A 23,100-nucleotide genomic window follows, 5' to 3' on the forward strand; every position below is an offset into this window, starting at 1 on the left:
TAACAAGGCAAACAAAGTCAGATTCACATAGACACACATCCATCCACATCAGCCCACCTCCTGCAGATATGCATCACTGCTACACATCTGCAAATCACTTTGCAACTCACCTCCAACTATTGTGTCTGTCCGACAGGCTTGTTGTGCTTCTGCGTCTGCTAGGTTAGGTCTGGGGGACCTACAGTTTGTGGACAAAAAGTGAGCATGGACTTACAGAACTTCCAAAAAAGGATGACTACCTGTCCGTGCTGTCTGCAGTCGTCTGTATCTACAACAGACAGCTGTTGTCATAAATGCCTGCTCTGTTTTGTGCTGTGGTGTTGCTGCTGCTCTCCCAACCTCTGGCTATTCATGTGTACACACAAAGGGCAGGGAGGTCCCCAAACAGAGCTGCCAAAATAAATTACTATAAATGGAAATAACAAATATCAGAAGAAGAAAAAAGAATCCCAACTCTTATTCTGTACACAGATCTTTGATAGTACTTTATTTCTGCATGTGGTGTTTTTGTGCCTCTCAGTGGCTCAGACACTAACACACACTTCAATGAAACTGCTTTTTTTGCAGGTAATATGCAGTTTAGTTAAGACATGAAGTCTGTTGTATGTTTTATTTACACTGGATGTTTGGTGCTTTGTAATCTTTTCTATCTGTATTGTCAGCAGCATATGTCTAGGACCTGTGATTTGATGGGTCCTTCAGACCAAATTCCCTCTTATGTTATGTTTACCAATCATTACTTCAGCGATTATTACTTTGTCCCTAACGGAGACCTCGAGAAATGCAAAAAAGGCAATTTTTGCATTCCAAACCTGCAGTTCCTCTAGTGGCCACTTGAGGCTAGCCAACTGTGGCGCATTTAGAAGCATGTGTGCAATATGCTTTTGTCCTCTATGAAAAGTTATGTGCTCATCTACCCAGATACATGAGTGTGTGGACAGAGGTCGGCCTGAAGCCTGTGACTTCCAAGTCTGAGATTCCTGGAATTCGGCATTAGGCCCCAGCTGTGCTGACATAAATCACTAAACTGGACCCATCCACCATGTTTTTACTTGGAGCATTTTCATTGATGATCTGACAAAAACAAACACACAAACAAAATCCTTGCTATGGTACAAAGTTTAATAGTTTAACTATTTAGCGCTAATTATACAACATGAGCGTGTGTCTGTTGAAGCTCGCTGGTGTTCGCTGATAGTACTCCATCATGGCAAAGGACGACATCTCAGTGACCCCATCCATCTGAAAATAGTCGACTAACAAAAAGTCTAATTTCTTCCTGTTTGCGACGTTATCCAAAACACAGAACCTACATTTTTAAGGAAACAATTTTCAAACACTAATGTGCAGAGTACACTCACATACACTCATGAAGTAGTCTGGAAATGAGAAAATATTCAGAGGCAGACTAACAGATTTTTTATATCGATTTACTAGATTTGTTTTCAACCAGAAGCAGCAGCCAGATGCAAACGGCTGTTTACTTACACAGCCATTATTCTATAAATCAGTCATGAAAAACCATTATTGCATATTTTTCCCTGAACAGCTGAACTGTTCTTAGATCTTATTTACAGCATAGCATTTGCAGCACATGGTAGATGACTGCTCACTCTGTCATTATTGAATGTGTATAGATATATATAGATATATATATATATATATTCGCTGGACTGAGTGAGAGGGTATTTGTGTTTAACCTGAAATTATGCTGGTTACCAATCCTGTGCTGTGGTTATTCCCACTCTGTCACAAAGACTAGCCAAGCAAAAGGGTTATCTCGCTCTTTTTCAGCTTTATCTCCTCAGCCATATTGTGCCTCCAGTCCAATTCGTGCCTTTTAAAGTCTCTGGTCTCACTTTTTCTTCCTTTTCGTGACAGATTGAAAAAATGAATTACTCTTTGTTCTTCACCTGGGGGAATTCTGAAAAGCAGTCACTCCATTTTCAGCAGGTGATTCTCTTTCTGCATGGCTTAGAAAATGGCACAATGAATACCAAAATCTGACAGTAGACAATAAATTAGAGTAGAGGCAAATGTAAACATAATTAAATGCGTCCTGTGGGCCCCAAAGCCTGGTGCACTCCAGCGTTCATGGACATTAATGCAGCCTGCCTTCTTGATTTGGACTCAAATTGATCATTTTATGCACAAAATGTGTGCTATTAAAGCATACCTAAGGGAGGGAGCTGTCGCCGAATGTCCGCCCCGCATTCACATCCAACTGGAGGCAGAATCTTGGAAACCATGACTGCCTTAAAAGGAAGAGGAGGAAGTGGGAGAAAATGAAAGTGGAAGACAGCAAGGCTGTTAATAATTAATTCGGCAGAGTTTTGGTCCTAGGAGGCCAGAGGAAAATATATTGATGTTAGAAAAATGCTAATTAAAGAAAGGCGCTCACTTTGGTTTGGAAGGCATCCGTCTGCCCAGGCAGTTTGAAATCTCACTGCTGCCTGGGCTAATGGTGCTAGTTATGCCTTTGGGGAAACACGGCATGAAACACAGAGGCGGGTGCTAATGAGTCTTGCGGACCTCTCCGGCACACAGGATGAATGGGAACGATGGAGAGAACACACTGAAAGGAAAGAAGGAGCCGCTCTTGGTGGAAGATGATTCATATTCTTTGGAAATTTCGTGGCAAACGAGGGAAGAGGGATCCTTCGGTGGGTAAAACTGGATTGACATGCACCCCACAGACTCTCTGCTGGCAGCCAATATCGAGATGCACTGCAAGGAGATCAACAGAGAGCGCACCACGAGCAACATATTTACACTATTTGGTTTCACACAGCATGAGAAAGACAGAGGAAGCAACGTGGGGGGAAATAAAGACCACAGTGATACAGAAACAATCAAATTACTTGTTTATCCACATCTATGCCCCGGTTCCTGCAGGTGCGTGGTCAGAGTATATACCCTAACAAGAAACAACAGTCTATAATCATGATAGCTGCGCTTTTGTTTAGTTTGGGCTAAAAACTATCAATAACGCTGTTTCTCATGGATTTTACTGGGTCATAATAGCTGATTGGCTATTTATACATATTTATAATCATAAACTGTTAGCTTATGTGTTCTTATCTGTTTATGGTGACATCATATGACAATATTGGCCCTCGTTCACTAATATATTTGTGGAAACGTTCTTACCCTCTGCACACAAAATCCCCATCAGATTAATGACATGTGTGCAGCGCCCAATTTTTTCCACAGTGCATGTGTTGAATCAGTGAATCAGTCTCAGTCCACATTCTGCCTGCAGTCTGCACACTACCTGCATACCTCCACAGCCCTTTTACACCATACAGTGGGGGGGGGGTGGCTATTTGAGCCCCTGCCGAATTTGTAAGTTTGCTCACTTACAAGCAAATGAAGAGTCTCTAATTTCTCTGGTAGTTTAATTTTAATGGTGAGAGACAGGATATCAACTGAAAATCAAGAAGAAACGCATTACGTGAAAGTCATAAATTGATTTGGATGTCAGTGAGTGAAAGAAGTTTTTGATCCTCTACAACTGGACTCCTGCAGATTGTCATTGAGTTTGGCTGTGAGCCACATGAGCGTGCAGCCAAACTCAATGACATGCAAATCACTTTATAACTTTTATGTAATGTTTTCTTTCTGGATTTTTGATTGATATTCTGTCTCTCTCCATTAAAATGAATTCACCAAAAGAATTTAGAGACTGTTCATTTCTTTGTGAGTCAGCAAACTTACAAATTCAGCAGAGGATCAAATAATTTTTTCCCCTCACCGTATAAGCAATGACGTTTACCTCGAGGTGAAGCAGAGAGAACGCTGCACTGCTAAGGCGAAAAAGCAGGAGAAGGTCCGACTTTAGTCTCACTGCAGCAATGAAGCACAACAAAGCACAGGCGCAATTCTCTCAGTGCAGAAGAAGACAGTCAGTCAATTAAATTCAAATTCACACAAATGTGTCTCTAAACAACAAAATCAACTGTTTCCATATTACATTTGTTCCAATTTGCCGGTGTTGAGTAAATACCAACAGTAAACTGCAGTTGTAAATATGTAAATTATGAGACTGTGTTGTAACATTGTAAAAATCAAACACACCTCCTTGAAGATAAATGTTTAATCAGAACATCAGAGTTTGGTGAATCTGGAAGGATTTTAATTATGTTCCTGAGACAAAGTGAGCAGTTAAATGATCCTGTCTGAGAAATAATAACAGCACAGCTCCCCCAAAGGGCAAGATCAATACAAAAAAGTGGATTCTTTTATTACAATGTGATGACATCAGCCTGTTGCATGTGTACATGTCTCTTCATGCAATATATTACTGGTTTCTTCACATTTTCACCGTGGATGCTAACAGTGAAGGTCGAGACAAAGTGCCTAGCCAACCTAAATACTTGTGTCCTCTGAGGCATATTATATTGTTGTGAAGTTTGAAAACAATCCATAAGAAATTGTGGCTTATATAAAGTATTTACTGATTTTCACGTTTGACCCGATCTCTCTCTCTCTCTTTCCTAAGGTCCACTGTTCCTCCACTTCTTCCTGTCCAGAGCGTCTTCCAGTGTGATGTTCGCAGCCTTCATATCCTCTTCGATTCGGTCCATCCAGTGCTTTTTTTTCTCATCGCTAGGGTCAACATGGTCATACCATCAGAGCCTGGTGTGACCCGATATTCATGTTGGTTGGTCAGTTTCTACCAACACACAAAATTTGAGCACAATATCTTGAAACTGTGGTTGCTACACTTCTAACAGACAGATAAACAGAAAACCAAACTGAACCAGCTACACACTTCCTCTCTTCAGGGAAACAATAATAGTGATGGTAGTAGTATTAGTATTCAATTCAAAAATATGCTTTTAAATTTGTAAGAAAGCCAGAGCTTCATTATTTGCTTGTGTGCATCGTCTGAGGCACTTTAAAAAGTTGTTTGTAAGGTGGGAACGGTTCAGGTACTCGTGTGTGTGAAGTGTTCGTAAGCACGGTTTACACACACATTTGTGCACAGTTGTTTATAAATGAGGTCCATTCTTCATTATGTAACACATCAATAATCACAGAAGTGTATATAGAGAGAAGACATGAATATGAAACATATTAGAAAGTAATTATCTTGCCTTTGCATTTGGTGCATGTTCTACGAGACACAGTGCTTATAAAGAGGATATTGTGAAAGAAAATAAAAAACTAAAAAAAAAAAATCAGTTCCATGATAAGAAAACATACAACAAGTCCAGTGTTTTCAAAACTGGATGAGTAATTAGGAAAAAGAGCCGTCTGAATATTAGGACCCACTTTTTCCAAAATACAGGTGCCAAAATCTAACTGACTCATTTCCGGTTAAGAAATGACTCAACTACATTAGAAACTTGTGCCAACCAACAGTTTTAGGTAATTTTAAGCAAAAGTTAAAATCCTCAAGATGAAAAGGTTAAGAAGAAGTTCAGCAGGTAATATTAACAACTTATCTTATGTGTGTAGCCATTTGGTTAAGCTGATTTTCAGACTGTAATTATAGAGCTGCATTAAAAGTCACACCGTTGTGACCGTTTCCATATCGAATTTAATTACCATTCATCCAACAGATGTGGAGGTATTTCAGGTTCAGAATGACTTTAATCCCTGATGGTGCTTCTTTTGTGACAGCTGCTCAAATATTTTAAGTGGAAGAAGCATTGAGTCTGGATTCTCACACACAGAGCGACAGACTGCTGCGTGGCTGCTTTCCTTACCTCTGTCATGTTTATTCTGTTTGTCAAAACCATCTTTAAGCTGATGGAACTGATGTGACTTTGGAGCATTTCTCTGTATCAGTGCATGTATGTAACAAAACATGTATAATCGTCGGTGTGCACTCGATTGCACCGTGGGGCCTTTAGCTTGCTGTCCAGCAGTCTCACCTCGTGTGTGATGGCAGGAGGATATCATCAGCCTTTAGATACTGTGGTCTGGATCCACTGCTTTTTTCCTCGTTTCATTTCATTCCTCTTCTTCCTGTTGGTATCCTCTGTTGCTGACGTTCTGGTCATGATGGATTTCCCCTGTTTTTGGTCCTTGATTGAAAAAAAAAACATGAGAGTCTCGTGAAGAACCATCCACTAAGGCCAGTAGTGTCTGTATATAAATCTCAGCCTTCTTTACACTTTTACTACAAATCTTCACTTTAACCTCCTCGTAGCACCATCAGAAAGAACATTATTGTCTCTTCACAGGTACCACACTTTCTCAATGGGGCCGTGCACTCAAGGTACTGCTATTGAACCCGTGACATGAGAAAACAAGTCGTAAACCTCTGGTGACAATTTTTGACCCCAGTGTCGCTATATTTAGCGAGTTTTCAGACCCCTCTTAGCAACTTTTTTTCTAAAAAGCAACTAGCAACAAATCTGGCGACTTTTGCTGGTGTTATTGGAGACTTATGATGACTTTTTACGTGAAAGCACGTATCACTCTTACTCTCAACAAGCAGCGGATGCTTCCGTGGGCACCTCACCTGTGCCAAAGCACTCACAGGTGGCGGATCGTCCTCACGTAGAAGTCTCCTGCTGTCAGAGCAGGAGATGTTGACCCCTAAGCGTCCAAACTGCAAATGAATCGTGCATGAGCTGCTGCTCCCACATTTTGTGAATCAGAAAGTTTAAAACTACTTAAAAACACACAAACACAAAGTAACTCCACCAGAGTGCCTATTTTGCCGCTACTTTTTGGTACTTTTGCCAGTACCAAGCCCAGATAAAGGAGGTGGGTTGGAATTGTGACATTAAAAAATCAGTTTTTAAAAGAATATAATTTGTAGTTCTAAATATATTTTAACTGCATTTAGGACGGTTTTTTTTTTTTACTCACTTTATGTCTCTTCCACGATGTTTTTTCTCTCTCCTTCAACTTAGGTTACAATTACATAAGCATGACCAATCATGCAAATGACGTCATTTGGCGACTTCTAGGACAGCCAATAGTGATTTTCCTTACTGAGGAGTTGGCAACACTGGCCATCCGACCCGTGTCAGGAAGAGAACCTGAGTCAGAGCTGTTCACATTTAATCATTTGTCTGTAACCTAAATTATTTGGATATGTAAAAAGAGAAGTGGTGACATCACTCACCTTTCCTGGTTGCTTCTTTTGCAGGATGTGGAGCAGAAGAGTAAAAGCAGCTCAATCACCTGCTTATCAGCTCCTGGAGCGAACCAATGTGCCAGGCTAGGGGGAGTGTGGTTAAGGTGTTTTAATGTATATAGAAGTGGTTGACGTCAATATGTTATTGAGTTATTTATAGGACTTGTTAGAAATCTAATTATGTCTATGATGTGTTATATTGTTGTTGATGTTTTCTTATGGGGAGGTTTATGTTTTCATTTGGTTTATTGATCCCAGACTTGGTCTATTCCAGATGCTCACCTGAATCAGGTAGAGTATAAAAGGACGCCATTCCCTTTTAGAATGGTGGGGATTCTTTCATGTGTCAACATGTGGTCTCTTTAATAAAGTCTTTCATTTGATGGATACATTTTACTCCAGTCTTGTGCTATTTTATTGGAAGTGACCCATGACCACAGGTACACACAGTTAACCTGAGGTCTACTAATTAGGCCAGATGGATACACGTCTGTGGATTGTAGTGCAAGGATAGAAATGCAAACATAGATCGTTGCATTAATAAAGAATAGGCTTTTCCTCTACTTTGGTCTTTCTCAGAGCCTAGAGAAAGAGTCACGAGATCACTGAAGCAAAGAGTAGATATTCAGCCATAGGTGATTAATGTAAACAGTCTGCGCTTGTGTGGAGCCTTCCAGCTTTCACTAGGCTCTACAAACGGCTTTACAATATGTTTCTCATTCACGTACTCACCCCGAGCAACAATGAAGGCAGAGCATGCAGCGTCTCGACTGAGGACACTTGGGTAAACGGAGGGGCCGGGTATCGAACCGCTCCACCACCTGAACCCCCGCCTCCCTACGGAATGTCTTTACAAAATTTGAATTCATCAAACAGCAGTCGAGATATTTCAGCCCTGTCCAAGTCACAATTATACAGAAACAATCAACTAGCAATCAACTTTGTGCGCCTGTTTCTCATAAGAGCTCGGTCAAATTACACACTGTGATTTGTGCTTTCTGTCAAACATCCCCACACATTTCCCAGGATAGTAGAAGAATAGCAAATAAATGACAGTCATTAAGTATTAATTTGCAGGCTTGTATGAATTCTTGACATTTGCCTCAGGCAAATAAGGTGCAGTGCAGAAACAAATTAAGCATCCCTGTTTATATATGTTTCTTACGTGGCACGTAAAGCTTTCAAGCGCGCATCCTGTGCTTTCTTCTCCAACATGAAAAGAATGTGTTCCTGTAGGTGGTGTTTACTCGATGTTCTCAAAGGACTTTATTCAAATGATCTTCGTGTGTTGGTTTCTTTGATCTCTGGAAGTAAAGTGGATTTTATTGTAGCATATTACACTACTCTAACTCAAACGGCAAATATGATGATGGTAGCCGCTGAAGTAGCCTTCCACGTGTAAAGTACTTATTTCTTTACCTTTAATTGCAAATTTCTGTCTGATGTGTTCCAAGAGCGTCCGCTGGCATAACCGCTGCGGCTTCCCGCTTCATTAGACGCCCACCACAGATTAATAAAACATAAGTGTCTTATATCCTGTACAGTATTCTATTTTTGTTGCATCAGAATAGCAATGTGAGTACGGAGGAGAGAAGCCACCTTTTGTAGTGGCAGATCGTCAGGAAGACAAGAGGATCCGATCTTCCCTGTTCTCCTTCTCTTTTAGCTGGAGCTGATTATATTTCCATGCCAGGCTTCACACAGTTCCTTCGTGAAATGAGCGATCCGCGTAGGTGATCAAATCGAAAGCAAGTACATCAGTGCAGATATCAGATCAGCAGATAACTTAAATAACTTGACAAAGATTAGACTTTGATTGGACATGGAGATTGTCTTATTGATCGCTGTGGCTCGGTCAAACGTGATATGATCGTTACTTAAATGTGTCCCATTAAACAACATTCAGCTCCTCACTCATTTTTCCAGTGATGCAGAATAACTAAATGCATTTCCTCCACAATCACATACACAAGTACAGCTTTGATGCCCCGATACCTGATTCATGTCTCTGCTTTTAGAATACTAAAAAAACATTAACAGGCACTAAAAGAAATCGATAATTTCCTTAATTTTTATTGCAACACTGTAATTAAAATGGCACAGCAAGAGGCCACATTTCAGTTAGATCCAGCTGTTTTTGCAGCAATGACAATTAAAAGTCAAACAATTAAAATCTGATCGTTAGAAGTGCAGACTTTCACCTTCAATTGAAGCAGTTTAACAGAAGAATAGCTCAACTCTTTAGGAATTACAGACATTTTCACATTTTGTACCATTTCTACAAAGTGCTAAACGGTCATCTTTAGGGTAAAGCAGCGGAGCCCAACCCCCGGGCCACGGACCGGTACCGGCTGTGAGTCGTTTGGTGCCGGGCCGCGAGAGTTGAGGCTCGGGTGTGAAATTTATGGTTTTCAGGGGTTTTATCAGTTTTTATCGTTATTTTTAAATCGTTTTTATCGTTAACTCGGTTTCCATGTGTTATGAATAAATCTTCTTTTTTTGGTACCGGCACTGGTTTTATTTTGTTGTATTTATCCGCAACACCTTAAAGGCCGGTCCGTGAAAATATTGTCGGACATAAACCAGTCCGTGATGCTCCGGGTGCCTGGCTGCAGTCACAGTTCTGACTCAGTCACATCTTCCTGTAACTCGCTGCCGCACACTCATATATAGCATTTTTCCACTCTGCCTGAATACTTCATTCACCCAGGCACCTTTTTCTTTGCTAAGTGCTTTCCTTTAGCATTCTCACTCCAATAAACAGCTCAGGAACTCTGTGTTTAGATCTTACCCAAACAGACTGGAGCAGTCAGGGATCAAACCACCAACCTTTCCGAGATACAGCCGCCCTGCTCGAGGCTTCCATCACAATGTAAAGATTTCAGGAAACAACAATAAATGTGTCTTAATCACAGTCATAAAGTTACTGCTCAATTTCATGTGGCCAGTTCTTCCTCTAAGAAGTTGGACTTGTCACCAGCGTACAAAGGGCGGGGACGACACCAAACGGAAGCTTATGACCCGAGCTTAGTGGGAACTCTTACAATCCCCCATCTTTATCAAGAGTGGGGCTCAACAGGTTACCCACACCTCTCATCACAGGATAAACACATCCTGGATGAAGGACAAACATCCACTCAGTGTGCAGACATCTAAGGGCATCACAGAATTTAGAGTTCCCAGAAGAACCGGTGCAGACACGAGGAGAACACGTAAACTCTACATAGACGGCACCAGCACCGCCCTGCTCCTGTAGTCATGTGTTTCTAAACAAAATGAAATCTGATTCACCTGCAAATGGTCGGCATATCTTCACTTCAGCAGGAACCCGGCTGACTGAGGACTGAAAGGACTTCAGTCGGGCCTTTAATTAAAACTGAAGCTTATTTCTTCCATTGTTGCTGTAGTGCTGCTTATGTAAATGATCTGAATATCAATCTGTCACTGTGCATTCCAGGAAAATCCCAGAATCCCTGCTGCACAGCAAAATCATACACATCACAGTTGGAGCGTTAAGCCGGGGAGCCAAACGGTTAATGTTCTTCGGTGCTCGTCTAACAGTCGATGCCGTAGGTCATTAGCATTCACAGCAGCTCTCTGCTTCCCCCTTGCCATCAGTCCCACTTCATCAGTTAAACATCGAGCTCCTAACCCTGGCTTTGTTTGGTGGGAGCGTCCATGTCTGATAAGGGCCCCCCTGATACGTCTGACATCATTAATCACCGGCACCGTGGGAGGACAGTGGGCAGGTTGCAAGGAGCAAGTATCACCATCCTTCCCCGCAGATCCATTTTAACGGTGCCGTGCTCCTAATTAATGGAGCCGGCCCCGTCTCTTCACACTTATGCCTCAAAATGCACGCGGCGAGGGATGTAAATGATGGTTTAAGATTTCTGCTCTCAGCTGGACAGATAGCGTGAATCGACGCGGTGGCTGCGTGCTTCCACTGTATGCCAGGGGAAAAAGAGTGCAGCCTCAGTGGACAGAAAACTGATATTCCCACATACTTGAAAGGTGTAACCACAAATGTCAGCACCATCAATAACGCGACCTTGTTGGTGACCATTTTTCTTCCTCGCATTAAGCAGCGGCGTGAAGGAGAGCCGTTAAAACAGTCAAAGTGGGAGAAAGATAAAACACGCAGCCAATTTTTTACCGCAGATAGGAACTGCTGCTGGAACCCAGTTTAATTCCTCATTACTGAGGATGTGGTGCACTGGTTCACCACTCAGAAAGCTTCACCTCACGTTTGCTGTCACAGCCGTGAGCGAGCTGGTTCTTAAGAATCCAGAGATGAGCTTAAAAAAGCAGATAATGTACAGTGAAAAGAAAAACAATGCTTAATATGGTGATTTTCTTCTTCTTTGCAGTCTTAGTTTGTTATTCTTCTAAGTTTGAATCTGTATATTTGCATAGAGATAAAACACCTGAGGGGAGGAGAAAAAACTGCAAAACACAGAGAAATGCAAATGACTTGTGTTCAGGTGAGACTATTAAAAAAAGGTGTTACATAACACATTTCATCAGGAAGCCAATACATAAACAAAGGAGCAAATGGAAAATGTGTGTATGAATGTGTTAGCGAGTGGAGGAAATTATGTTCCTCCCTTTAGCACTTTTGCTCTGAGTTAAGGCGTCCTATCTCCATACTAATGTCTCCGCTCCAATCTTAACTGCTCCTGTCACTGCTCAAATTAAGGCTACTTAGTCATTACCCACACCTGAGGGTAAAAAAATAAATAAAAATTAAAGCTTACTCTGAAAAAGATGCTCTAGTCAGAACAAAATAAACCTCCTCATTAATTACTTGGAGTTTCCTGCTGCACACAGAGATTCCTTGTATTTTTATTGTTATTTTCTTCTCTCCTGAGGAGCGTACCACAGAAAGCCTCTTTGCCAGGCTGAATATCACTGGCAGTAATACCACCTTTGAATCTAATAAACAGCCAATCACCATCATTCACATGGTACTACTTAGTCCCCTCAGAGATTTGCAATTGTACACTCACAACAACCAGGGAAAGTTCAGTCATTGCTGGCAGGGGGTTAGCCCAACAACTGCAGTGAAAATAGCCCCAATCAAAGTACTTATAACACAATTATGCTATGTGGTGACCAAAAATAGGTTTATTTCTCAGTTCTCTTTATACAGATGAAAATCATTGGATTAAATTGCATTCCAGCAGCAACAGATTGGTTTTCACAGGCTTCAGAGGGGCTACGGAAGAAAATGAAGGTGTCTGTAGAGCAAGGAGAGGCATGTGCTTCATTTTGCTCTACAAAACAGCGCTATTGAACATTCCAGGTACCTGGCAAATTTGGTGTCAAGATGCATGAAAGCCTACCTTGAATTTCAAGAGAATCCTTTCTGAAAAGAACTGAACGAGTCAAAAATCTAGTCAGTTTTCTTCCTTTATGGGAAGTTGGTTGCTGTGGACACATTAAAATCAACTGTCTAAATGCTACTTATATAGTGCTTATCTACTCTGTTCACTCAAAGCTGCAGCTGTTCACCTATTCATAAAAGCACTGAAATACTCACACTACCAATTAATGTACTGGGGGCAACTCTGGGTTTGGTATCTTGACGACCTGCCGTACCTTCTGACCCACAGCAGCCCTAATGTTGAGAAGGTCACGCCTGGGGAGCCAGGACGTCTCTGAACTTGTCCTGGACATGGACATGGGACCCCTTTAGTCTTCCTGTGGGGTGGCTGTAGCTCAGGAGGTAGAGCAGGTCTACAACTAATGGGAATGTTGGTGATTTGAGCTCTTTCTGCTCTGGTCTGTATGGCTGAATATCCTTGGGCAAGATATTAAACTCAGACTGAATGAGACATGTTGAGCAGAGTGCTCTGAGTGCTTGAACAGAAAAGTGCTATATAAGAATCAGTCCATTTAGCATGCTTTGTGTGCAGTTGGCCTGTTGGTTGCTGCTTTCATGGACCAGACTTAATGATTTGTGTTGACTCATGATTTATTGTTGGAATCTTTATCTTGCTTAAGTGTTTTTCCATTTCCCGAGTATCTTCCCTTCTCCTGTGCTCCCCGATTCCCCAGTCTGTGTCTTACTTTTGTGCATGTGAGCGCACTTTTTGGTCTCTCCTTCAGTTTACTTCCATGTTTATTTTGAAAGTTGCTTCCTAATGTAGCTGTGTGTGATTTTAATCCTCCCTTTGTTCCTTTCCTGCCCTTGTTATTGTTTTGATTGAGTTCACACATGCTTTGTTAATCCCCTCCCTGGTGTGCGCATATTTCTCTTTCAGTCTTTGTATTTCTCAAGCAGTTTTGCAATATGGTTGGCACATGGTAAAGTCATAACCACATAAATATCAGCACTGGTTTCCCAGCAGTGCTTTGCAAAATAAAGAGATGAGTGGTGCAGCTCACCTATCACAGGTTTTTATGATGTGGCGATTGCTATTTGCTGTTCTTAGACCATGATATTCCTCAAGAACAGCAAAATGAACTAAAAGTGGAAAGAAATGTTCAGAAACTCAGATCTGCAAATTTTGTCTGTGCTGATGGACTTTCGTGCAGTGTAGCTGTGACGTCAGGTCTCCTTGCGGGGAAATATTTTAGATCTTAAAATCATTTTGATCCTCTAACAGAGGGATGGAACGAGAGATCTTCCAGGAAGTACGACACTCTTCCTTATTCTGCTTATTCTCTTCCCACTCCAGACTAGGTTAGGTGATCACCATAAGTTACCATGGAGATCAACCCTCAAAAGAAGTACCTTTGGAAGATTGAAAACCCGAGGTTAAAACTAAAGTGGCCTTGCATCGTTCAGGCCTGAGCATGCCTTAATGTCTTGAGCCTGACATTATTAACATTGGACTCAATGGATTAGACACCAAACCTCGTGCAACAGAAACCGAGCACATGAACTCCTACATCCATTTCAGTCAAAGAAATACTACGAGGCCTCTTCACTCTCAGCTGTCTTCCAAAAATAGTGGTGATTTAATAGCAGATAGAGCCTGCTCCTGGTGCAGGGACCTTCTCAGCGCAAGGAGTTTGATGTGTGTAATAAAGTGAACGCCTTTATTTTTACAGCACCTTTGGAAACGTTTTACAAGACAGGATTTTGAAAAGACTAATCGCGTCTTGCTAGAGCATCTTGCGCTGTGATCGGGCTCTTGCACAGTTAGGAGTTCACAGGTGTAGGCTGGAGCCGGACCATGCAAGGCTTTCAAACAAGCAGACAAAAGCTGAGAATCAATTGTTAAACCTACAAACCAACCAGCAGTAGGCAGCAGGGATTTCTTTCACATCTTAAGAGCCTTGCAGCAGTGCTTTGCATTTGTAATGATAGTCTTCTACTCAAGGCTGATGGAAAGCACAAATCTTTCCTTGGGCACAACTGACCAATCAAATCCTTTTTTTCTCAGTGAATCAAAATGTGCAACATAAACTTTTCATGCTTATCACTTATATTATTAAATTACTTAAACAGGTAATAATATAGGCCTAGATCAGGGTGTTAAGCATAAGGAGCCAGCTCCCATCCAGCCCAGTGGGCGGCTTTGGAAACTGTGAAAAAGAACCTGAATTTTGCACTTTCAACTGTATTTTCACAAGTTTGACAACTTTTCTACTGATAAAGACCTCCGCCATTCATACGAAATTATATAAACATTTAAATGAAATTAAAGTGTCACAGTCCGGGTGAGGGTCTGGAAAATTCCAGTTCCTGAGTCTCCTGGTATCCACCCCTGGGCAGGGCCACCATCACTTCTCCTGCTCTACTCACCCGGAGCTGGTTTGAGGCAATCGGGCCTTAGAGATTTAAGCTCCACGTTGACGTTCCCTCACCACCAGTTCGTCAGCTACCTGACGTTGGTAGTCGGCCTTTCGTGATTCATGTTTTTGTCTCTACCGTTGTACTTACCTTGCTGTCTTGTGCTACAGTTCCTGGTCTCATGGCTCAGTCTCCTGGTTAAACTCATCGTCTCTCTTGTTTCACTGCCTGGAAAGCTCTCAGCGCCACACCACTCTGCCCTCTTGCCACCATTGCTCGTTGGATCCTCTGGAAAGTCTGTCATCTCCTTCTTTCTGCTCCCCTCAAAGCTCTCCTAATTCCTCCTGCAAGCAAGCCATCAGTTCAGTTATACACACCTTCACCTGGGGCCAAAACCATGCTAACCCCTCTTTGTCCTCTCTCTTGCTACCGCCAAATATTACCTGCTACACTCCAGTTCACCTCCCTAGTCTACGTTTCCACCCTCAGGTCGCCCCTCGCCAATTTGTTGTGTTACATTTGATGCCTCCTCTGTGTTTTGCATTTTGCTGCCTCTGCTCTGGGTTGCTGCACTTGGGTTCAGTTTCAGTACTGGCCTTCGGCCTGTTGTGACAAAAAGTTCTTATTTTTTCAATTTCTTCTAGGTTTTTTTGCTTTTTATATCGAACGGTTCCACAGTTTTAAAAAAAGGGAAAAAAATGGATCTTTTCTATGAATTAAGGAGAGTTTCTGTTTTATAATTAGACAACGTTCCTGTAAGAATGTTTTCTGTGTTATTTTTATTCCTTACAGTTTAAGTCGTGCTGACAGATTTCTTCTTATTTACTGCAGCAGCATGTATCATGTAAAAAAACTGAGACAAACTGTTGAAACTGTTTCTTTATCTTATGTTAAGATCTAGCAGTAAATCAATGTGTCGTTAAACTGCTACTGACAGATATCAGTGTTTATGTGGCTCACGATGTAAAAGGAGACATCCCTGGCCTACTTAAATCTATTTTATTAAAATGTAGGTTTCAACATAATGATAGCATGTTGGCACAGTGGTTAGCACTGATCCTAGGTTTGAATCTCCCACCCAGGTCGGAGTGAATGTGAATAGTTGTCTGTCCTCTCCAGGATGTACCCAGCTGGATATCCTGGATGGATGCATGGATCTATTTCAACATATATTTTGAACTTGTGTTTTAGGCTTGAGTTTTATACCTTGCACATGCACATTTGCATTCATCTCCATGTCATAACAAATGAATTTTAAAACTCTTGACTTGGGTCAGCTTCTTAAAATAAAGTGTCATAAATATATGATGTAAGAGCCAAAAACTCACTGCCGTAAAGTTTGAGTTTCACTTTGAACATTAAGCTGACAGTAGCTCAGCTTACAGTCAGGTTGTGTTATAATACATTGATATACGCAGAGTGTCGATCCACTGAGTGCTGCGCTGTAAGATCAGCTTGTATGTTGGATCAAACTGCATTGATTTGACATTGTGCATTAGAAAAGCTTTTCCCTCCTTCTATCAATCTGAACGACTCCGCTGCCGAATGCAGCAGCTTGTTAAAACCTCAACTTGAGATTTAAGTGGGGCACAATGGATCCATACGTACCTGGGCATGTACCTGGGGTCTAGCTATGCAGTTGCTCCTGCTCAGACGAGCATGAAGTGTGTTGTAGAATCTAATTGGAAAAAGGAGACCACACCTGAATCACTAGAGTGCTCTAGCGAAGAGAATACAACCCAATTTTAGGCCTCTTTTTTCTCACACTGTTGGATGATAGGACACTAAGACTAGACTCGAGAAGAGTGTTCTAAGTGTGTGTGTGTGTGTGTGTGTGTGTGTGTGTGTGTGTGTGTGTGTGTGTGGGCATGCCTGTGTGCAAAACTGTGGAGGTTCTGAAAACATTTCGAAAGCACCTCCAGCAGTATAAGTAATACTGAATTAGCATATTTATATTTTTATGCTGTAACCCAAACCTAAACATCTCTTTCAGCCTGAGCTCGTGGACACAAACTTTAAGCAGTTTTTTTATGCTATTTTCTACTCCTATAACGGCCTAATTAGCTGCTGTGGAAAGTTCGCCCTCTCGCACCTCTCTATTAAGAGACCCTGTGCTCTCAAGGGTTGGAAAAGCAGGCTTGACAACCAAAACGTTCAGCTTCTGTGTGTGCATCGGTGTAGGCGTGTGTGTCCGTGTCAGATTAAAGTAGACAGTGATGAAACGATTCCTTTCTGTTGGTAAGCACGCAGAGAGAAAACAGGCAGCGGGATCCTTGACACCCGAAACCCATGCGCCGGGTCTCACCACAGGAGGGCACTGCATCGAGTGTGAGTAATTGCATGTGTGAGTACTTTGCTGCCCTGTAGCTTCTAAGAATCCCCGTCATAATTATCTCCCCACACAGAGCTGCACACTCTCTCAGGCACACACGGCAAAACCACACTCTCATATTGTTCCAATATGTCTCTCAGGCGTGCTAATTATGGGAATCGAGAATTGATTTTCGTGTGCTGTAACATCCTTGTGGGTTGCGCTCGTGTTTTAACAAATGGGATGAGTTTCTGTGGGTTAAAAGGCTGCGATAGCCACAGTATACACAGTGAACATATTGGTCCATTAATCTTCTGCAGTCCTCAACAACAACAAACTCGTACACGTCATGCACTTCTTCTGAACGAGGACAGGATGCGGTCCGAGTCCGTCCTCCCGTGTTGGAAAATCATATTTGCTGACGCACAAACGCAGCCCAATCATTTACAGCACAACAACCAAACCAGCCGTCTCAGTTACACTTAAACAATTGAGTCGTGCCCACGCCCCCTGGCCCCCCACCCCAGCTGCGCCACCCCCGCACAATCCATAATGAGATTCCTTGTTGTTTTGCCATTGAAACTCCATGATGAACTTTAATGAGATGCTTTGGAAAAGATGAGCTCAAATCAGCACTTTTCCTTGGATTGCGGGCGCCGGCTCAGAGGAAGAAGAAGTGGAAAAAAAGAAGCTTTTGCCAAGGGATGGTGGTGGTGGTGAGGGGGGGCAGCATCGATCCATATGCATTGTCTCATTAATTTTGCCAGAGGTGTGGATTCCTCGTGATCAATATCCAGCGACTGCATCTTTATTCTTCTGTGTAACCTATTACTGTCTGTGAAATGCAAGGCCCGGGTAACAAGGCCAATCAATAGCATAGATGTATGATCTGTAAAGAAGGAAGCAATAACTAGTCAAAGGTACAGGGTGAATTCTTCCAAGGCTAAAGGCTAATTTGGTTGAGTGACTCCATCTCAGTCAATGGCCACCATGCTTCTCCAGAGCTCAGCCTTAATAAGAAGAGGGACCTTCAAGACTTTTTACAATACAACTCTGGGTTCCAGGGTCATTTCCATCAATCTGCTGTGATGAAAGTAATGATCTCTTCACTTCTTTGCCTTTTGCGCAAAGCTCTGGACTACTAAAGAGGTCATAGACACTATAGGTATAAATACAACTGAGAAATATATGGAGGCCATGAAAATTACAGTATAATGTGTACGTGAAAAAGAGGAAAAAACAGAGTGAGGATAAATAAGTTAAACTTGCTTTGACTAAAAGTGGAGAAATCCAGGAGCTTGTGGATCAAGCTGGCGTAAAATAATGGGCCGACTTTCCAGGTGGCATTTTATCTAAAAGCCACCAGAAGCGATGCTTCTAGGTTAGCATCTAGATCTAGAAGATGGCTTTCTGTTGTGAGCTCTGTTTAGTTTATGGCCTTAGTTCATTATTTTGGCTAATATTCTAAAGTTTCGACTACCAGTAGAATGCTAACATCCAGCTATGCTAGTTGTGGCACTTCTAACAATGCTATCGCCCTCAGCTCAAGAGTCTTAAAAATGTGTCAAGGAAGGCTGACTAATTATGATGTTGATTATATGAATAATGATGACATTAGAGAGGTGATTAGGACAGTAGCATCATCATGGTTTTTGTTAAGGTTCAAAAATATAGGGAAGGAAACACAGGAGGAATGCAAGTAACCACACTGGTCCAAAAGGTAAAGACGATGATTTTAATGAAATGACACGCGTGGGAGAATGAGCGGACTCTGTAAGCAGACAGCCCCACAATCTCATCCTCCTAACATCAAAATACAGTTTTATATGCATCAGAGTATATTTAGTGACGCCCCCTCATTGCGTCATCACATACATCAGCTTCAAAACCACAAATGTTCTATTTGACAACTTAAGGCACAATTAAAAGTACACTGGCTTCCATCTTCTCCCCGGTGGTTTCCCGTAAGCCAGCTCAGCTCTCGCATCGTGCATCTACTGCTTCATCAGTCAACTCTCACCTACACCCTAACAGTGTGTGTGTGTATGTCTCTGCGCGTACACGTGCGAGGGCGCGTGCATGCTATGTACTGCGTACGTGTCATGACCTCTCACTATTTGTCTGTCTGTGCGTGCAGAGTTTGCATCTGCTTTTCTGAACCTTAGTTGACCTTAAACTGAACTTTCCCCTATCAGTGATTCCTCTAACTAAGTGTGCGTGTGGTTACGTGTCTGTCCGAACCAAGACTATATATGTGTACTCTACTGAATTAATGTTTTGATCAAAAGCCTCTACTAAAAGCTTAAATCAAAGATAAATGCATACTAACTCTTTGGCTCTTTCTGCTTTCGGTTTCACTTCTGCAAAACATGCTCTGCAGACGCGTTTCGTTTCCTGTCTCATTTTAGCACAGAGAGTATTTTCCTGTCTCTGCCCTCTACACAGAGATCATAAAAGCATTAATAACATTTAAATTATAGATTCAACAGAACCATTTAAAATGGTTCTTCTTTGGACCTGTAATAAAGGCTATAACCATATATTTGAACATCTGAATGCATCTAAATGCAACCTCACTATTAATACTGAAATGTTAATGATGATTATAAAAATAGCAGCAACTAATAGCAGGACAATATTTCTATTCCTGACACTCCCTCTCTTGACCTCTTGACCACAAGAGGTCACCATACTGTGTGTTGGGTCACTCCTTGGCCCATTCAGCTGCTCCCCTGTCCATCCCAGACATCATGGACATTAGGATCACTGTTCTTAGCTCTGACCCTCTCTTGGCATCCTGTGACTTAACAAATCAGACAACCTCATGTCATCTAGGTGGTCTTAGTTATAAAATGCCCGCTCCCACTTGAGAACACTTCATTTTCTAAGCAACGATTTCAATGTTTTGATGCAATCAGGGTTGCCAGGCTGGGGGCTGATGACAGGGCTGCAGCTGCAGAGAAAGATGACATCCTTGCGTAGCTCAAAGCTTCCTCGCCCAGCTGTATTTTCATATCAGCAGAACAGCGGCTGTTAGCATATTAGGCTGTCCTTTTCTGCCAGTCCCTGCCATGGTTTACAAGTAAATGGAATGACTATAAATCACCGGTAAATCACACAGCAGAACTAAGATTATGTTGAGAATAATGACATAGCTATAAATCTTCCATGGTGCTGACTGGACTGGACAAAAACACAAGTTTATTCTGGGGGTTTGTAATATAATTTCCAATTCAGATTAGCCTGACGTTGATGGATTGCATCATCATTCTCTCAAAATGCAAACTGACTTTTTTTTTGTTGACAGGCTGACAATTTGACGTTAGTTTATTGTGTGGGTGGGCTGCTTTATCAATGGTTTGTGGGAATAAAAATCAACTCAGATTGTCAGATTTTCAAATTTATATTAAGTCTGAGTGAAAAAGTTTGGAGGGCAAACTTTGCTGTTTGCTGTTTCCACATGTCTTCGCATAGAGTGACTCATCCCGTGGCTCGGGCAGTAGCGGGGAAGCAGCTTATAGATATTGGTGAACTGTATGTCTAACAGCTTCCTTGCTTTCTTTTTCAGAGTGCAGAGGCACTTACTGGAGAACAGTGATGGCTGTTGGTCATTTGTGTATGGATTTCACTGCCACGTTTGAGAAGTTGCGGCTCTCAGGTATTCACTGCAGCATGAAAAGCAATAAATAGCAAAGCTATCTCACTGTTAAAGTCCACTTAGCTCCTGAGGGCCCGGTGCTCTATATGTAAATGAGAGTGCCTTGTAACAAGCACGTCGTCACGCACACACACATTGAAATCCTAGCTGAAGAATGCACGCACATGCACACACGTCTACCAAGTGACTATGACAGTGTTCTGCTTTAGATGAAAACAAAATACTCGTGAAGTTCTTTCCTCCAGCAGGCTGGACGCGAGGTGACTGCGTCCTCCTCCACCATTCAAGTGCTTTTCTCTTGTTTTCCTTTTCCTTCTTGCACTTCACACTGACTCAGAAACAATTGAATTAGACATTGTGTTTGCCAAGCTGTTAATATCCTGAAAATCACCAGGTGGTTTGGATCTGTTTTTGCTCCGCTTCACACGCGCTTGTTCAAAGCGAGCCTTTAAGCTTTCCATCACAATATTGGGACAAGAGATGAAAGCCAGAACTTTTGTTTGTTCGACCCCACCCCTCCGAGGTTTACCACTGACCTGAGAAAGTCTGAAGGTAATGCCAGTTAATCAAATACATCAGTCAAAGTGAAGAGAACGGCAGCGATGACCCCGGTCCGGCACTCACCGCCGTGGCGTCTTCATGACAGGAAGGGTCGAGCCGCAAGGAAAAACAAACTTCAAAAATGAGTGGGTATTTAATTAACCATGACAACATAGTTTGGCTTAACGAGCATTTCTTCCCGACTAAAGTCTGCCATCCATTCTCTTGAGCTTCTCACAGTTGCTCAGGGCAACTCAACATATTTGCCAGCTAGCCACTAAAATGAGTGGGAAGCTTGCCAAAGCTTTGTAAATATACATGAAGATGAAACAGCTCTGCCAACTTCCTTCTGGTACACTGGGAATGAAGCTTTAATGAAGTATATTTCATGCTAACTTTTTGTAATGGAGCCCTTTCTGTCCTGAATGACACGCATTTGCACAGCTGCCCAACATGTGTTTGCTAATAATGACCTCTGAATAATGCTTTACTTCAAGACTTTTTATGATATCCAGTAAGAATAATGACAGTGAGTCATGAGCCAGACTGGTGTAACACATTTAATAGGAAGGCCTGGCTAAAGCCTGTTTATGAGGCCCAAAATCATATACATCAGTTTGACTCCTGCGTGAGCTACACTCTCTTTTATTTTCTCGTGATGGTAGCATTAATAGTAGCATTAAAATGCTACTATTAAAATTTTTTTTCCACCGTGGTTTGGTTACAGCTCCTCAGTGGGGTTGCCGTGGTAAGCATCCATCACCCTCCAACAGGCTGCTCTCTTCTCTCTCCGTCAGGAATCACAGAGTGACACCTCGTTAACCAAACCATGAAGATTTGCAAAGCAACCTGTGGATTCTTTCACTGTACTTTATATAATGCACGGATCACTGTATACGTGACGGTACAGAAGTACACAATCAAGTACTTCAGTGAGCCATAGTCACAGTAGCTGTGTGCATATGTAGGACACTGAATCCTGCACACAGCTAACATGCAAAGTTTTTACTGGAACAATTTAACAATTTGTCTTTTGTATTTTCTCTGAACAAAGCTGAAAGGGAAAGCAGGGACCTCTGTTTTGTCTCTACAGCAATATTTTATATATCGCTTTGTAGCCCTGCATTTTCATTTATTTGGGTTTTTTTGGATTTCCCAGCTGCCTCATCAACTTCACATGGTTGCTCATTTCTGCTCACTTAGTGAAACAAGAAGTCTAAGGATCCAACCAGTTCTTTTTGCTAGCCTGCTAATGCTACATGTCTATTTGACAGGACGATGCTAGGCTAATAATGAGCTATAAGGTTAAAACAAACAAACTGTTTTATTTATTGCGTTTTGCTGACTATTTGTGACTGTTCTACATTTTATATTGATAGTAATTATAAAAACAATGATGAAGCCTTAGAACTCAACAACATTACAAAATATTAAATACTTTACAAAACACACAAAAAAAAGGCAGAAATTATATAAATGTAACTGAAAAATATTTAAAGGTTCATTGTAAGAACATTTTAGTTAATGGTGCAAATCACATATTTTCTGTTTTGACAAATGTCAAATCTGAGGTTAAAAATGACAAATTGACAGAATAAGTGTTCAAAATGTCAAGTTGCTGTTCACTGTTGGATATCCTCGAACGCGGCCTCCTATGAGCAACCTTTGAAGCTCTTTTATGAAACTGAGCGGTTGCTGTCATATTTCAGCCCTGACTATCCAACACAGTGACTGGATGTGCATCAGAC

General features: G+C 41.7%; 1 long non-coding RNA gene across 2 annotated transcripts; it reads right to left on the bottom strand.

The window, feature by feature from the left end:
* Positions 1 to 1,121: 1,121 nt before the first annotated feature.
* LOC102082109 (uncharacterized) lies at positions 1,122 to 21,423 on the bottom strand. 2 transcript variants are annotated; one of them, XR_003214081.1, is made up of 6 exons: positions 21,349 to 21,423; positions 14,994 to 15,187; positions 5,883 to 6,035; positions 2,402 to 2,727; positions 2,177 to 2,255; positions 1,122 to 1,973 (listed from the first exon to the last, which is right to left on the bottom strand). It is a non-coding gene; the product is annotated as an uncharacterized LOC102082109 (long non-coding RNA). The 2 variants fall into 2 exon arrangements; XR_003214080.1 differs by lacking the exons at positions 14,994 to 15,187; positions 21,349 to 21,423 and adding an exon at positions 7,088 to 7,115.
* Between the last annotated feature and the right edge of the window lie 1,677 nt (positions 21,424 to 23,100).

The sequence above is a fragment of the Oreochromis niloticus genome, linkage group LG15, assembly GCF_001858045.2.
Source record: "Oreochromis niloticus isolate F11D_XX linkage group LG15, O_niloticus_UMD_NMBU, whole genome shotgun sequence".
Lineage (NCBI taxonomy): Eukaryota > Metazoa > Chordata > Actinopteri > Cichliformes > Cichlidae > Oreochromis > Oreochromis niloticus.